Source organism: Theropithecus gelada, chromosome 1 (assembly GCF_003255815.1).
Source record: "Theropithecus gelada isolate Dixy chromosome 1, Tgel_1.0, whole genome shotgun sequence".
Lineage (NCBI taxonomy): Eukaryota > Metazoa > Chordata > Mammalia > Primates > Cercopithecidae > Theropithecus > Theropithecus gelada.
In genome coordinates this window covers 198,247,267-198,264,676 of record NC_037668.1, presented here as the reverse complement: position 1 = coordinate 198,264,676, position 17,410 = coordinate 198,247,267, and the positions used below count along the sequence as shown (strand labels likewise).

Sequence of the window (17,410 nt, the reverse complement as noted above, 5' to 3'; positions counted from 1 at the left end):
TGTGACACCATGCCCGGCTAATTTTTTTGCATTCTTAGCGCAGATGGGGTTTCACTGTGTTGGCCAGGCTGGTCTCGAACTCCTGACCTGAAGTGATCTGCCCGCCTTGGTCTCCCAAAGTGCTGAGATTACAGGTGTGAGCCACCACGCCCAGCCTGTATATTCTTAAAATCCTTCTCCCTTGACTTCTTGTGTGACCTTTTTTCTGATCCCTTAAATTAAAAAAAATTTTTTTGAGATGCATTAATGTAAATTTTATCCATTTATTTATTTGTTTCATTTTGTTTCCCCCTTAAAAATTTAACGTGGTTTATAGAGATTCATAAACTATATAGCAAGAAATGCAAAATAAAAATATAAAAGACTTAATATAAAAATCTAATATTTACTTCCAATAGGGCCCAAATACTTCTGTAAACTTCTTAGCAGATGATGCAAACAAGGAAAACTTGGTCAATTTATGCCCATAAAACTTGAAAACAAACTTTTAAGAAAAGCACAACAATTCCTGGTACTAAGATCAGAAGGAGACTTCTCCTCAGAGGCCTTATAAACAGGACCCTATGTAATGTAATAAACGGTGCCCTCAATAGCCTTCCTACTGTGGACACACTAACCAATTTCAGAATGCCCCTCTATAGGCCAAATGCATCATACCAGACCACCTTCATTAAGGCAGTTAAATGGTGGGAGATGAGGATATTGGGTGAGGACTATTCAAAATGGTCTGACCTAAAACGGGAAAAGATTTTGGAATAATTAGAAGAATGGAGATACTGCATATTCTTTAGGCAATCTTCCATAAATACCTGTTTTGTTCACAGTTAGTACAAGGTTATTGGCATAGTGTAGGTTATCAAGAAATGTTTTCAGAGTAAATACTGGGTTGCGTTGGGTTTGAAATTATATTTGTTGGTACACATCATTGAAGGTAGAGCGATAAGATTTTCATGTTGTTCAGGGAGACTAGTCTAGATGGCTGGCTACAGTGTACTTTACCCTAAACAGTGCAGGGCACATCCTGAAAAGTTTTGTTCTTTAGGCTCCCCTTTCCTATTCTGAATCCGGGCACACACTCTAAAAATCTTTAATCTTTTCTCCACCATTCTTTTTTTTGTATGGTGTAAGGTGTAACCCTGACAAGACTTTCTCCTCCCAAATGAACAGCCAACTGTCCCAACACTACCTGTCCCTGCTACCAAAAATGTTAATTTCAGTCATTCAGTCATTTAACCTAGTGTTCTTTTTCTGACATACCATTTGTCAGCTGACAGAAAGAGAACACTAGATTGAATAGTCTACTTTAAAAGTATTTTTAAATAAAGAGATACAGTTTAAATTTGGAATATTTGTGAATCTTCACTCCCCATGTCCTTATTTGCCATGTTATCAAGACATAGTTAACTCCTAGTTATAATAAATACAGTGCTTATCTGGTATAGATGCCACTGCTTTACAAGAGTAAAAGAACATACCTGAAAGTGCTGTCCATGGGCAGCAGTTCAAGGGGTAATTTTAATTCATACCGCAGGTACACATGCACATTGTAAACTGCTTTGGTGGCTTAGTGGTTATATTTTGACATTGTAGTCAAATTTGATACTCCTACCCCAACCCTCACTTTTATGCTCATTCTAGCAGGTGCTGGGAATGCTAAAAGAAGAATACATAGCCCCTTGAACAATATACTTGAAAAGTGATTACTTAAATGCAAACATGAAAGTTTCCTCTCTGCATTAAGCTAGAGTTTAGGTGCTTGGAATGATTGAAATTGACATTGTAGGTAGAAGGGCCACATGGTGTTGGAACAGTTGGCCATCCATTTGAAAAAAAGAAGAAAATGTATGTCAGGGTTGTACTTTACACCATACACAAAAAAGAATGGTGGATAGATTAAAGATTTGACTGTTCAAAGAAAAACTCAGAAAAATACTAAGACAAAAATACAAATAATTTAGTTTTAGGGATGGAAAGATTTTTTTTTTTTTTTTGTCTTTAAGCTATGAGTAAGACTTTATGGAAAGGCTTTTTGACATGACACAACTCAAATGCCATAAAAGGAAAAGATTGGTAGATTTAACTATATAAAATATTTACGGTTCTACCTTCTGAAAGACTCTACAAATAAAATTAACAATATATGGTAGAAAAGTATTAGCCTATATGGCACATAGAGGGATAATTTTTCTTACTATATCAAGTTCTCTTAGACATTAGTAGTAAATAACAAATACCCCAGTAGTCAAAGTGTATGAATAGTCAATTCATGTAGAATAAGGACTGTGAAGATATGAACCCTGACTAAAAGCCTCTGCTGTAAAGACAAAACCTTTTAAGTTCGATATAAAACAAAAGGATGAAGAGTTACAAAATGTTATGTTTTGGTAGGGCAATGAAAAAATTAAAATATTAGAGAAAAGAGTAGAGTTGAATACTGGCCATTGTTTTAGAGGTAATTGAGGAAGTGTTTTTTATATACTTGCGGGTAATTTTACTACTTTAAAGGTGGAAAAAATATTTAAGATAATGAAGCAGGTAGAGAAGGGATTCCTGCTGTTCCTGATTTAACACACAGGACTAAGCTTGTGTGGAAACTGTTAGTTTCTTCCAAGATAAGTGTTTCCTAGATAACTGAAAATCTATTGTTTTAATGCACTTTTCCTTGTGCTTCTGCACAAACATCTTTAATATATACCTTTGGTGTCCCAATGAAGTTCACCTTTTACAGTTGGTTTGAAGCCCTTCTCTAGAGGTTTTTCAACATTATTTCTATGTGGAAATCCATTCAGAACCCAACTTCTCTGAAACTTTTGCTTTGGGGACTCCTTGTTGTATAGTGAAATTGTCTGAAAAGTTCGAGCGCGGTGGCTCACGCCTGTAATCCAAGCACTTTGGGAGGCCGAGTCGGGTGGATCACCTGAGGTTGGGAGTTTGAGACTAGCCTGACCAACATGGAGAAACTCTGTCTCTACTACAAATACGAAATTAGCCTGATGTGGTGGTGCATGTCTGTAATCCCAGCTACTCAGGAGGCCAAGGCAGGAGAATCGCTTGAACCCGGGAGGCGGAGTTTGCCATGAGCTGAGATCGCACCATTGCACTCCAGCGTGGGCAGCAAGAGCGAAACTCCGTCTCAAAAAAATAAGTAAATAAATAAATAACAATAAAGAAATTGTCTGAAAAAGTTCTCACCCAAGAGATAGGTCTCCTCTCCTATTTTACACATCTTCCTCTCGTTTGCCATTGTAAAGCAATACCCTTAGCGGAATTATGTCTTCTCTTATTATAACCTATTTGTCTTCTTAAGGGCATGACTCAAAAGAGGTCTGTAGAATCTTTTTTTTTTAGAGCCAGGTGAAATAACTAAATATTTTGTTGTAAGAGGAAGGAATTAATCAGGAACCTTGATTCTAGCTACTACTGGGCTATAAACAGTGATGCCAGCAAAATGTTACTTCACCTAGTGAAGTGATGCTGTTTCGAGAATTTGAAAGCAATTTTTCAGTGGATAAAGAAGTTGGCAGCACGATTTGTTGCATGTGATGAAGAATTAATCAGCATACAACTTGTATTAGCTTAAGATGGAATGGTTCTGCACAATATAAAATAACAAGTTTTCCAGTTTATTTTTATCACTGTCCTTGCTTGTTTATAATATTAGCCATATTAATTAACAGCTATTAAGCCCATTTGGTATGCTAAGCACTGTTTTAATGTTTTACATGAATTGTCTCATTTAATCTTCACATCCACATTATGATGTAGGCATCATTGTTATGTGTTTTATAGGTGTACAAAACAGGTACAAGGAAGTTAGGTAATTTCAAAAAGTTAACATAACTGGAAAGTGGTGGTGTTAAAAATAATTTAAGAGTTTTGATTCCAGTTTTAATGCTAACTCTAGTTGACTAAAGGAAGAATACATTATCTAATTTAATCACAAACACAGCTATATGAGGAAGGATTTTTAGAGTTCTCAGAGCCTAGGTTTTCTTAAGTGCCTAAAACAATGCTTTGGTTAAGGACGATATTTATGGTAGAAATGCTTTGTTATTGCCAATTGCTTTTATCAGGATTTTGGACCTAAGTTACCTGTTGGGTGCTAAAATATTTTTAAAGATGATGAGGCATCCAAGTGCTGCTTGTTCACTTACACTTTTATTAAGTAATTGTGCACATTAATTATGGTTTAAGAAGCACCAATATTAATACTTTTGTTTTTCAAAGTTTGCAAGGCTACAATCAGTTCTGAGTTGTTCAGCCTGTTTAGTGACAGTCAAAACATAAATACTGTGCATGAAAATTTCAGCACTATGAGCAGAGGATAGAAGAGAACCAAGAGGAAGTGGATACGTTTGGAAAGTGTGTGTGTTTCCTGTTACAGACACATAGAAGAGCCGATTGCCCTTGATAATTCTGCAAAGCTATAAAGCTAGTACTTGAAAAACAGATGGTGTAAGAAACCCAGATCACAGAAAGACTCTAAGACCAGCTTTCTCACCATGGTGACGCATTGAAACACTAAGTGTTTGAGCACATCTCACAGGATGATCCAGCTATAGAATTGACAAGATTTTGCCCTGAGATAGTTGAGAGAAGCAAATATATCCTTTCTTCCATGGCATAATTTTACCTATTTACCTTTCATGTAAAATTAGCCCAAATCAGGAGTCACAACTTAACCTGTTTATATGGGTGAAACTTTCCATATTGTGAGATGTTGTTTTTAGTAGCAAAGTGACAAGAAATGAAGAATCTTCCAGAGTTTGTAACTCACAGCCTTGCTATGAAAATGATACTTCAGATATAGTAATGTGTTTATAATGTCTCCTTTTGCATAGGGTAAATGCTGTATCTGTATATGTATGGGCAAAATTCAAAAAACTGTTAATCATACATAGTGTATACAGACATACGTGTATTCTCATTCTCCCTCTCTCCCTCCCCGCTCCTTTCACCTGCCTCTCTCACTTCTCTTTCTTTCTTATTTCCTTTGTTTCTCAAAATGAATTCTATCTTTATTTAGCTCAGTTGAATTTTCAGCAAGTGTCTACTAATTGAGACAGAATCTACGGTTATTTAGTGCCACTATCTAACTGTATGCTCATCTCTTTCTACTCATGTCTCTGTTGTATATTTTAACTTGGGATGTTATTGCATGGTAATTAAGAATACTGGTCTAGGAATCTGACAGGTTAATGTTTCAATAACTGACCAGTAGCTTTATTCCTTCAACAAATATTTCAGTGCTTATTGTATTAGGCATTGTTTTAGGCACTTAAGAAAATCTCGGCTCTGAGAAGTTAACTGTAAAAGTCCTTCCTCATGTAGCTGTTTAGGATTTAGTGAGATAATGTATATAAATTGTTGAGCACATTGCTGGCACATTGGAATCTGTCAGTTTATGTAAGCTATTTCTTATCTTCAAACCTTTTAATGACTTGGAACTCTCAAAGTGAAAAAGTAAATATGAACAGGTATAAATTAATTTTTTAAATTTTTATTTTTTTTGAGACGGAGTCTTGCTCTTGTCGCCCAGTCTGGAGTGCAGTGGCGCGATCTTGGCTTACTGCAGCCTCCGCCTCCCAGGTTCAAGTGATTCTTTTGCCTCAGCCTCCCCAGTAGCTGGGATTACAGGCGTGTGCTACCACTACCATGCCCGGCTATTTTTTGTGTTTTTATTAGAGACGGGGTTTTGCCATGTTGGCCAGGCTGTCATGAACTCCTAGCCTCAGGTGATCCACCTGCCTCGGCCTCCCAAAATGCTGGGATTACAGGCTTGAGCCACCATGCCTGGCCTAAACTGCTTTCTTGAATTAAGTTTCACAATTGACAGCCTTCATTATAACATGTCCCATGTAATTAGCATCATAACCACTATCACAAACATACTGATAAATATAGTACAGGACCCAGATTTCAGCAGCTGTTACATAGAACCGTTTGTGTTTTTTTCCCTGTTATCCATATTTGTGTTTTTTTTCCCTGTTATCCATATTGCCCTCCACAAATATGGATAACGGACCAAGAGTAGACTGTACCGTGTCTGCCTATACTCTAAATCATATTGCCAATCTCCTACTCATCCTGTCTCTGAGAATCCTGAGCACAGGACACCTGAGATAGCAAAAAGTCCTTCCTGTAGTAAAAGGCTTACAGAGTCGATTGGCTGGAGCGGAGTGAGAATGTGAACTCAGAAACTTTGGAATTGGGGGTACATTTTAGATTAGAGGGTAGCTTGTAAAAGAAGAGAGTTTTTGTGGGTCAGGAATCTGGGCATGGCTCAATTGGGTCCTCATAAGACTGTAATTAAGATATTGGTCAGAGCTACAGCCTCATCTGAAGCTTCAACTGGGGAAGCATATGCTCCCAAGCTCACTCACACAGTTGTTGACTGGACTCAGTTCCTTACTGGTGGTCGAACCGAGGACCCTAGTTTCTTTTTGGCAGTTGGCTGCTCTCCGTTCCTTGCTATGTGGGCTTCTCCGGCTTGCTTCAGAGCAAGCACATGAAAAGAGCCAGATAGTGTTCTAGCTGGAAAGGAGTATTAGCAAGACGGAGTCACAGCTTTTGTAACCTAATCGCAGAAGTGACATCTCATCCCTTTTTCGGCATTCTGTTTATTAGAAGCAAGTCACTTGGTCCACCCCACACTCAAGGGGAACGGGCTACACAAGGGTACAAATAGCAGGAGTTTGTGAATCATTGGATAGCCATCTTAGAAATCTGCCTACCCCAGTGCCTTCAGTAAGCTTTAAGAGCATACAGGAGCCCTGACACCCAAAAATTAGAGAACTGCTGATCTAAATGTATGTTAAATTGGTGGAACATGTATGGGAGATATGATACCTTCCTTAAAAAGTTCTTCTCTAGGATAAGATCTTGGGCCTTGGAAGCCTGTATATGGGGAGTGCAGGTAAAATCAGGAAAGCCTCCCCTTTTTATCAACTTCAGTTTCTGGAGAGAGGGATCTTAATACTACGTAACTGTCTTCTAGCAACATCTTTTAGGAAGCAACACAACTATGACAGGAACAGTAGTGAATGTTAGAAAAAATAAAAAGTCTGAGAGGCAAATAGGAGCATATTCTTGCAAAGCAGAAATAAAACTTTAAAAAAAATCTGTGCCCTTCAGTGAAACTTTCTTTTAAGGATCTTAATATGTTACCTTATGGGAAACTCCAGAAGATCAACCCTAAAAATCAAATTTTGAGTAACAATTTTTAGAATGATTGTTAAAATGGCTAAAAGCTATTGTGTGACTCAGATTTCTTTTTTTTTGTTGTTTGAGACAGGGTCTCACTCTGTCACCCAGGCTGGAGTGCAAGTGCCATGATCACGGCTCACTGCAGCCTTGATCTCCTTGGGCTCAAGTGATCCTCCCACCTCAGCCTCCTGAGTAGCTGGGACCGCAGGTGCACACTACCATGCCCGGCTAATTTCTTTTTTTTTTTTTTTTTTTTTTTGAGACGGAGGTTTGCTCTTGTTTCCCAGGCTGGAGTGCAATGGGTGGTGCGATCTCAGCTCACTGCAATCTCCGCCTGCCCGGTTCAAGTGATTCTCCTGCCTTAGGCTCCCGAGTAGTTGGGATTACAGGCACGTGCCACCACACCCGGCTAATTTTGTATTTTTAGTAGAGACGGGGTTTCTCCACATTGGTCCGGCTGGTCTCCAACTCCTGACCTCAGGTGATCTGCCCTCCTCGGCCTCCTGAAGTGCTGGGATTATAGGTGTGAGCCACCGTGCCTGGCCCGGCTAATTAACAAAAAATTTTTTTTGTAGAGACACAGTTTCGCTATATTGCCCAGGCTAGTCTCAAACTCCTGGGCTTAAGCCTTCTGCTTTGGCATCCCAAAGTGTTGGAGTTACAGGCGTGAGCCACTGTGCCTGGCTCGACTCAAATAATTTCTAAAAATTGTGATAGGGCTGGGCGCGGTGGCTCACACCTGTAATCCCAGCACTTTGGGAGGCCGAGGCAGGTGGATCACGAGGTCAGGAAATGAAGACCATCCTGACCAACACGGTGAAACCCCGTCTCTACTAAAAATACAAAAAGTTAGCCGGGCATGGTGGTGGGTGCCTGTAGTCCTAGCTACTCGGGAGGATGAGGCAGGAGAATGGTGTGAACCCGGGAGGCAGAGCTTGCAGTGAGCCGAGATTGTGTCACTGCACTCCAGCCTGGGTGACAGAGGGAGACTCAGCCTCAAAAAAAAAAAAAATTGTGATAGGATTTTATTGTTTATGGTAGTCATTCAGTCTGAACAAGAAACTGTGTTTTTCATACTCAGTCCTTACTGAATGGACAGACCAAAAAATACTTTCTGAAAATCTAAGTTTATTTCTGCTTACAAATCTAAAAAAAGGCGAGGTTATTGAGAAGAATTTGATGTCAGTGAAACCATATTGTAATATCTAAGATTCATGTACAAAAATAGAAGTAATGATAATAATGGTAGTACATTTAACAACAAATGAACCCTTCTATCAGATTTATTGTTGTTGAGAAGGTTGTCCTTAAGTCACTTTGAATTTTTTTTTCATGAAGACCCACCTGGGAGATTTCTTTCAAATCCTAAATACCTGAAAAAGGTTTTGCTTTTCTTGAGGAATCAAATGTTGCTGTCCCCCTTTTCCTCCCAAAGCAAACTTTAGAACATTTTCTTCTTTGCTTTAGCCACCAGGAGTCTTAGTGCCAACTTTATGCCTCAGTTGAATAACTTTACATATTTACATTCAAAATTTATGCCCATTTAATCTTCTATATTCCTTGTTTCCGATTTCTGTGTGTTTTACTTTTCTCTTTAGGTCTTTTCTTAAGTATTGAATGAAATTATTCTTAAAAAATTTTTTAGTGAACTTAGAAAATGGTTAGCTTCACAGATAATCTAAGAAGTATAAATTAACACTGAGAAACGTTTAAAATCAAATTGTAAGAAATGAAAATAATGATGATTTTCTGTGCTGACTGACATAAATGCAGTGAATTGGGCACTCATATCTGTTAATGGAAGTGTAAACCTGTGCAGTCTTTTTGTAGTGACTTAAAACATATACCTTAAGGAAATTCCTTAAGTTTGGACAAACTGTGAATAAAGGTGCTCGTCTGTCCTTCATGTTAAAGAGGCAAAATTTGGAAATAACCTAAATGGAACTCTTAAATGAGCTATTATATATCTATATACTTTATGGAAGGAGTAATACTGTATTTTAACAATCATCAAAATGAAACTGACCCAGTAGTCCCGTAGACAGTTTTTTTTTTTTCTTTTGATAAACAGAAATTGGCCCTTCTGGTCTTAAAGCTTGAAACTTACATTTGCTTTACCTGAGTTCCTCCCTCAGGAAAGGACCCCCAGGCTCTCAAAAAGTATCAAAGAACTGAACTTACCCAGATCATGGCATCCAGATGATGTGACTCCAGGCCCTTCATTCATCATGATTGCTTCCTTATCCCTCCCGAGTTCCTGTTTTCCCATACATAGTTACATATCTTCCCAGCTGTATAAATCCCTGATTTTAGTCTGTCAGGGAGATAGATTAGAGACTGATCTCGTCAGCTGTAGCACCCAGTTAAAGCCTTCTTTCTTGGCAATAATAGTTGTGTCAGTGATTGGCCTTCTACGTGGTGAGCAACAGGATTTAGACTGAACTGCTGGTGTTGCGTTAAGGAAAATAAAACACTAATGCTAACTAGCATTAATTGGGTATCTTCTTCATAGCAATCTTACGAGGATAGGTACCTTTATTTCTTCTATTTTATAGATGAGGAAACAGGTTTGGATTGCTGAAATAGCTTGTCCAAGATCATCCAGCTACTACGTGTAGTGCCAGTGTACAGACTCTATACTCTTAATTTCCATAGCCTGCACTTGAAGCCATTCCTTGTGGTGCCTTCCTAATGAGAAGAGTTGTGCGGGGAGCATATACCTAAAATTTGTGTAATAAAGAGTGAAAGAATAAAATAGAAGATGAAGTCCCAAGACTCCCCTCTTTGTTTAGTGGCCTTTTAAAAATAGAAATTTAGTGATTCTTGTATCTACTAGCACTATATGGAAGAATGGGAAACCATATCTTTGATTTCTTTTTTGCTTTTATGTTGTTAATTTCTTCTGTCAGAATTTTGTCTCTCATGGGCTAACAAAAATGAAGTGTTGCTAGATTTCTCAAAATTGAATAGTTTATACTTTTAGTTGCTTTAGGATATAAATAAATTGGTAACTATGAACCATGTGCTATAGAGTTTAATGCTAAATATAATTTTGTAAGTAAATCAGGTTTTATATATATATGTGATTGAATTTTTTTTTTTTTTTTTTGTTAAAAACAGGTTCTCACTCTGTCACCCAGGATGAAGTGCAGAGGTGAGATCAAGGCTCACTGCATTCTCAACCTCCTGAGCTTAAGTGGTCTTCCTGCCTCAGCTTCTCAAATAACTGAGACCATAGGCATGTGCCACCATGCCTGGATAATTTTGTTTTATTTTGTTTTTTGTAGAGATGGTTGCCCAGGCTAGTCTCAAACTTCTGGCCTCAAGTGATCCTCCTACCTCGACCTCCCAAAGTGCTGTGGGATTACAAGTGTGACCTGCCACACCCAGCCTGTGATATAATTTTTATATCTCCGAATTTTAAAATGTTTGAATTTGTAAAGGATTCTTATAAAACGGCATATATTTTAATCTTTACCTAAATTTCCTCTTTACCCAACTTTTTCTTCATCCAAAGATTCTTTTTGTTGTTGTTGTTTCAAATCTTCTGAAAATATCCATCCCCATTTGACTTTCAGTTTTGAGCTATGTAGTACTTACTAGGCTTCTATCTTCTTAGTAATTGGAACGTTGACCTGTTTATAGTTTTTTTTTTTCTTTAATTCTGTCTATAATACAATGATCCAGTGTACATAGTATTCCATACTGTTAACTTTGGGGTAGGAATTCTGTTGGTCAGTAAGGTAAGCGGAATATGTCTTTATGACTTACTGGAAAAGACAAGGAAACCTAGCTTGACTTTTCTACATGTTTTACACATGTACTTTTGAAAAGGTATGCTTAAGTATTAAACAAAAAGTACAGGTAGAATATTTATACCATGCAATCAAACCATCCAGTTTTTGAATGTTTAAATTTTGCTGTGTTTAACTTTTTTAAGGTTGCATGCAGAGAGATAAAACAACGATGGACACTAGTCAGATTCTTGTAACCAGTAAGGAGGAAGTATCTTTTTCTAATAATAGAATGACTTTTGGTTTGTGAAAAGACGTGTGTAGTTAGAAGTTAATTTATTTTTCTTTACAGAGTATACAGCAGTTTTACTGCTTTTAACCCATTATCAGATTTATTTTGGAAAGACTTAGTTGTGTGAGTAATGTTCTGAATTTAAAAAAACATTACAGAAAATTGATGTATGTTTATTCTTTTGAGTACAGTGCCCTTTAAGAACTCAGTGGGTAGTTATGTTTACTTGTTTAACTGCATCACATTTATTCATGATAGACAAGACAGCAAGTTAGTAGATGAACTTAGTGGATGAATTTGCTTTGCTTTGTTGTACTTTGCAAGAAAGCACCAAACAATCATCTAAGGCTTTATCGTCTAATTTCCATCAGGTACTCTTTTACACTGATTTACATACATTACTTGACTTATTTTTAACAGCCCCTCAACTTTAAATAGAAAAGGTAGCTCCTATCCTGAAAGAACTCACAGTTCAGTAGGGAAAGGGAAGCAAGGAGCAGGAACAGATGAGTCAACTGAAAATTATAATACCCTGTGATAAATGCTGTGAAGGATATAAATCCTGTATGCTGTGGAAGTAATAGAATAGGTTCACTTAACCCAGTAGTTTGTGGGGAGGAGGGAGAGGAAGAGTAGGAGACGAGTTGGGGAAGACTTTTCAAAGAAGATCCCCAGAACTGAGGGATAATAGGAATTAGGTTGGGATAAGGGGGTTGAGGGGAATATATTCCTTGTAGTACTGAATAAACACAAGAGCATGTAAGAGCATTTCGGTCTTTTAACTACAATAATAGGTAACATTTAATATGCAGTGCTTATTATGTGCCAGTTGCTATTCCAAGTGCTTTGTATTTCCCATATATTAACTCCTTTAATTTTCATAACAACTTTATTATGTAGGTATTATAATTATCCCCATTTTACAGATGAGGAAACTGAGGTACAGAAAGAGAAAATAACTTGTCTAGTTATCATGATGAGAAAGTAGAACTAGAATTTAAACCCACATTGTCTCATTTCAGAGTTTTGGCTTTTATTATGAGAAAAGTTAAACTCTGGATTGCACTGGAGATAAGTACCTGGGGTGAAAAAACCTTTTCAATTAATTCTTCTTACTGAAACACATACATTATTTTCTTAAAATCTGAAGCAATGGATCCTATCCATTTTTTTCTGCCTCTATAGGAATGTTTGGCATCCTTTATCTTCTCATCTCCAAACTTTCCCTAGTAACCAGCCCTCTTAAACTTCAGCATTCTCAAACTTCTCCTTTCTTTGTTTCCTCTAGATACCAGCCTTTTGCTTCCCCTTGTCTCCAGACTTCTTTGTAAACTCCTCTAAACTCCTTGCCTCTAGTATGTAACTTTCATTCCCTCCTCATCCCATTGAAATCTGGGTTCTAAAGAGAGATTTATGAGGAAAGTTGCTAGGCAGTGTAGGGTTATGCTGCCTTTTTGTTTTTCTAATAGTGCTTGGCAGGTCAAGGTGTAGAAGTAGGAATGGAGATGGCAGCCTTCCAGACTAGGGTCTTTGTTAGGATGTGGAACAGAAGGACAGGGAAGCAAGGGAGTGGAAAGTCTTGACAGGAATGTCATTTATGGACCCTGTGGTCTCAGTAGAATTTAGAAGGAAGTGAAGACAGGAGAGAATTGACGGTGTAGGGGAAAGTGGAAGAGCAGGATGTATAGATGAATTGCAGAACAGCTCTTTAATGGGAATAAAAGAGTCAGACATCTGGGAGTATTGAGTGAGGTAGCATTGGGAGAGTTTAAAGTTTTAGAAGAGGAACTGTCCTGTGGGATAAATTTCAAGATCTGGTGGCCATTGGTGTGAATGACTGAAGTGACAGTCATTAGAGTTCATGCTGACTCACCTACAGTGAGGATGGGCCTTATGTGTGCAGTGGAGCACTGTGATGAGCAATGAAATAATGAAATTATTTGCAAGATGGTGTTACCTTTGCCCACTTCTTGCTGTCAGATGGTAGATACTTATTTCATTAACAGGAGTTTGTTTATTTTTGTAATTGACATTTTATTCTTGTTTGCATAGAATAATGTAAAATCTTCAATGAAAAGGAGCAGTATCTGTAGTATCAAATTCTTTTGTATGTTATGTTTTTCAGTATATTTTCTAACATAAAACTTACATTAGCAATATTTTGACCTTTTCTGTCATTCTGGACAATCTGTTCTGGCATTTTCCTTCCAGAAAATAAGAGAAAAAAATATGAGATGAAGAATAAATGGATGGACACTCATCTTTAATTTTGATTGTTAGAATTGTTTAAGTTGTTAGAATTCTGGTTGTTAGAATTGTTGTAGATGTTTGGGGAACATCTGTCATGGATCAGATAGAAAAAAAACAGTGTTTTTTGGCTTATGATTACTTTGCTTTTTGTTCTAATTTTATGTAGTTAGAATGTTACAAATATTTCTCAATTTAATTTATAGTGTTTAAATTTTAGGTAAGAATGGAAAATGATGCCTGATAACATTTTTATTCTTGAGGATGTTGCCACAGGAACATTAGAGAAAAAAAGTAATCTTGGCCGGGTGCAGTGGCTCACGCCTGTAATCCCAGCACTTTGGGAGGCTGAGGCGGGCGGATCACGAGGTCAGGAGATCGAGACCATCCTGGCTAACATGGTGAAACCCCGTCTCTACTAAAAATACAAAAAAATTAGCTGGGTGTGGTGGTGGGCGCCTGTAGTCCCAGCTGCTCGGGAGGCTGAGGCAGGAGAATGGTATGAACCCGGGAGGCAGAGCTTGCAGTGAGCCAAGATCGTGCCACTGTACTCCAGCCTGGGCGACAGAGCGAGACTCCGTCTCAAAAAAGAAAAAAAAAAAGTAATCTTGTGTTTTGAGAGAATTCGTTTATTGTTGACATTCCCCTCAGAATACTACTTTGATATATACAAATTACAAAGGTAGCAATATGGTTTGTTGGTTTTCTTTAAACTTTGACATAGCTAAACCTTTAGTGGACCCTGGAGGTATTTTCTTATCAACAAAGTGGATCAAACTGACTCTGAAAAGTGGTTTCTAGTAATCTGGTAAACAGAAGAAACATATCCTAAACATTTCAATTTTCTGATGTACTAGAGCATTGTTTTTAAAAATAGATTTTAATAACATTGTCTTCTTAATTATAAATTATTTTATTTCTTCAAATTTTGTTACCTTCCCTAATTATGCTCAATTTAGGAGCATAAAGGAACACATATACACAGACTTTATTTTGCTGGAATTCTGAAAGTCTAAAAGACTTTATTTTGCTGGAATTCTAAAAGCAAAATTCTAAAAGCGAATTATTTTAGTAGTTTCAGAATTGTGTTCCTCAAGAGAACAGTAAAGGTTTAAGTAACAACAGTTTTGGTTAGTAACAGTGAAATTTTCTTTTTGTGAGGTGTATTATAAGAACATCTCATATGAGTAGAACATGAGGTATTTTAGCTTTAAAGCTAATCTTGGATCAGGTGTGGTGGCTCATGCCTGTAATCCCAGCACTTTAGGAGGCAGAGGCAGGTGGATCGCTTGAGCCTAGGAGTGTGAGACCAGCCTGCTCAACATTTGAAACCCTGTCTCTACGAAAAAATACGGAAATTAGCCAGTGTGGTAGTATGCGCCTGTGGTCCCAGCTACTCAGGAGGCTGAGGTGGGAGGATTGATTGAGCCCAGGAGGTCAAGGCTGCAGTCAGCTGAAATCATGCCACTGCATTCCAGTCTGGGTGACAGACGGAGACCTTGTCATAAATAAATAAATAAATAATAAATAAATAAAATTAAGCTACTCTTGAATTCATTTGTACCTCAACTAATTAGGCCCAGTATTTGTCAAATTCATATTTTATTTTGCTGAGCATGGAGGGAAATCAAATACTTAAGTGTTTGTAGAGGTAGTTTTAGTATGTTACTGGGAAATTTTTACTTTTGACTTTCCCTCATGGTCTCTATGTATCGAGTACTAGGAAAACAGCATTTTTCTATTAAAAGACTCATACTTCTTGGAACTTCTGATGTCACACGCTGATCTTGTTTGTGTGACTATATGGGCTATGTTTAGGTTTCTTTACGTATTAGGCTTTACAAAGTAAATGAAAACACTGTATCATTTTTGTCGTCACTGAACATATGATATTACAGGTTTTATAATGGATAACGTAAAATAATTCAACTCACTGTATTTTTTGTTTCTTCTTTATACCTTTTTTTTTTTTTTTTTGTAAATGGAGCCTCATTCTGTCGTGCAGGCTGGAGTGCAGTGGCATGATCTTGCCTTATTGCAACCTCTGCCTCCCGGGTTCAAGCGATTCTCTTGCCTCAGCCTCCCGAGTAGCTGGAATTACAGGTGCATGCCACCATGCTTGGCTAATTTTGTGTGTGTGTGCGTGTGTGTGTGTGTGTGTGTGTGTATTTATTTATTTATTATTTTTAAAATGTTTTTTAGTAGAGACCAGGTTTCACCGTTTTGGCCAGCCTGGTCTCGAACGCCTGACCTCAAGTGATCCACCTGCCTCGGCCTCCCAAAGTGCTGGGATTACAGGCGTGCGCCACCACCCCCAGTCTCTTCTTTATATGATTATTTAAATCAAATGTATTTCTTTTCTGAGGTCTTGGAGTTGCCCCCATGTTTTAAAATGTGTTTCCTTACCTTTTAACTCATAGAAGAATTCCTTTAAGAAGCTTTTACAAAAGAGGGCCATCCTATTTGCTATTAGGATTATCTGAACAGACCAACAGAGAGTCTATTTGACCAGCAGACCAAACGGAGAGTATATTTGACCAACAGTCCAGGTTTCATGTGAAGAAGGAGTCACCACTAAAATACTTGTTTGAAATATTTTAAAGTGCTGGGATTACATGCGTGAGCCACCGCTCCCAGCCCAAATCTGTTTTTAATGTTAATTTTTTATTTTTTTCACTGAAAGGGAACCAGCACCCTATTAAACTCTATTGTTGATAATTTGAGAACACAAACCAATTATTATCTATATTCTGAATAATTATATAGTTAAGGTATAGCTTTTATTATATCTGGCTTTTTACTTTGTTGCAAACTCCAAACCAAAGAATGTTCATAACTGTCCCACAGTGGTGAAATGAATTAAAGTAATTCTGGTCATTAGAAAATCTTTAAATTATTGTAAGAATACATAACTGACTTTGATAACTTCTTGTTTATAACAGGTTAACATGGATGACTAGTTTATAGCTTTGGATTTTATGTGTAATGACACTGGGAAGAAAACATGTATCTGTCTAAGGTAGCATTTCTGATATTTCTGTGCCCAAAGACTGTGCTGACCACCATTTTGCCAGAAGCTTTGAACACTGTTGACTGATTGATGTGTACTTCTAACTGAGATTTACATAATCGAATTGGACCCTTGGGTTCTTTAAAAAATGGCCTTCTTTTATCAAAATATGTGTTTATTACAATGCCTATTTTAAAATGAGGTGGCCCAAAGAGCATACTGTGATGAATTTGCTGATGAAATACTTGTGAAACTTAGACAAACCTAATTATCAAGGGACAGTTTCACTTAAGAGGGCAAAAGTTTCACTTCAAAGGAAAGCCTACTGCTCTTGCTTTTAATGGTTTGAATTATGTTTTTATCTTTCATCAGCCCAAGAGTTTGTACTTCATGGTCAGAAACGAAACTTGGAGCCTCTGTGAATCCTGTAATCATTTACTAACTCTCTTGTAGAACAAGGTGTCATTTTTTCCTACTATTATGTTTCATTCTTTATTTTTCTAGCCCCCCGCCCCACGAGAGTGGAACTTGGGATTATAATTGGTTAGTGGGTCTTTTTGTGTGTGTGGTTTTTTTTTTTTGGTCTTACTCTGTCGCCCAGGCTGGAGTGCAGTGGTGCTATCTCGGCTCACTGCAACTTCTGCCTCCCAGGCTCAAGTGATCTTCCCACCTCAGCCTCCGTAATAGCTGGGACCACAGGCGCCTGCCACCACGCCTGGTTAATTTTTTGCATTTTTGGTAGAGACAAGGTTTCACCATGTTGCCCACGCTGGCCTCGAACTGTTGAGCTCAAGTGATCCACTGGCCTTGACCTCCCAAAGTACTGGGATTATAAGCCTGAGCTACCACGTCCAGCCAGAATTTTTTATTTTTTAAGAAAGAAAGTTTCTCTTAGGTCCTCCTTCCCCCATACCCCATTTT

General features: G+C 37.7%; 1 protein-coding gene across 5 annotated transcripts in view; it reads left to right on the top strand.

Moving 5' to 3' along the window:
• POU2F1 (POU class 2 homeobox 1) overlaps window positions 1-17,410 on the top strand; it is a 197,004-nt gene that overhangs the window by 16,981 nt on the left and 162,613 nt on the right. The window contains exon 2 of one of the 5 annotated variants that reach the window (XM_025382350.1): window positions 3,415-3,613. The exons of the other annotated variants lie outside the window; for them this stretch is intronic. The gene's annotated coding sequence lies outside the window, so the exon portion shown is untranslated. The remainder of the gene's footprint in view (window positions 1-3,414; window positions 3,614-17,410) is intronic. 5 annotated transcript variants of the gene reach the window in all.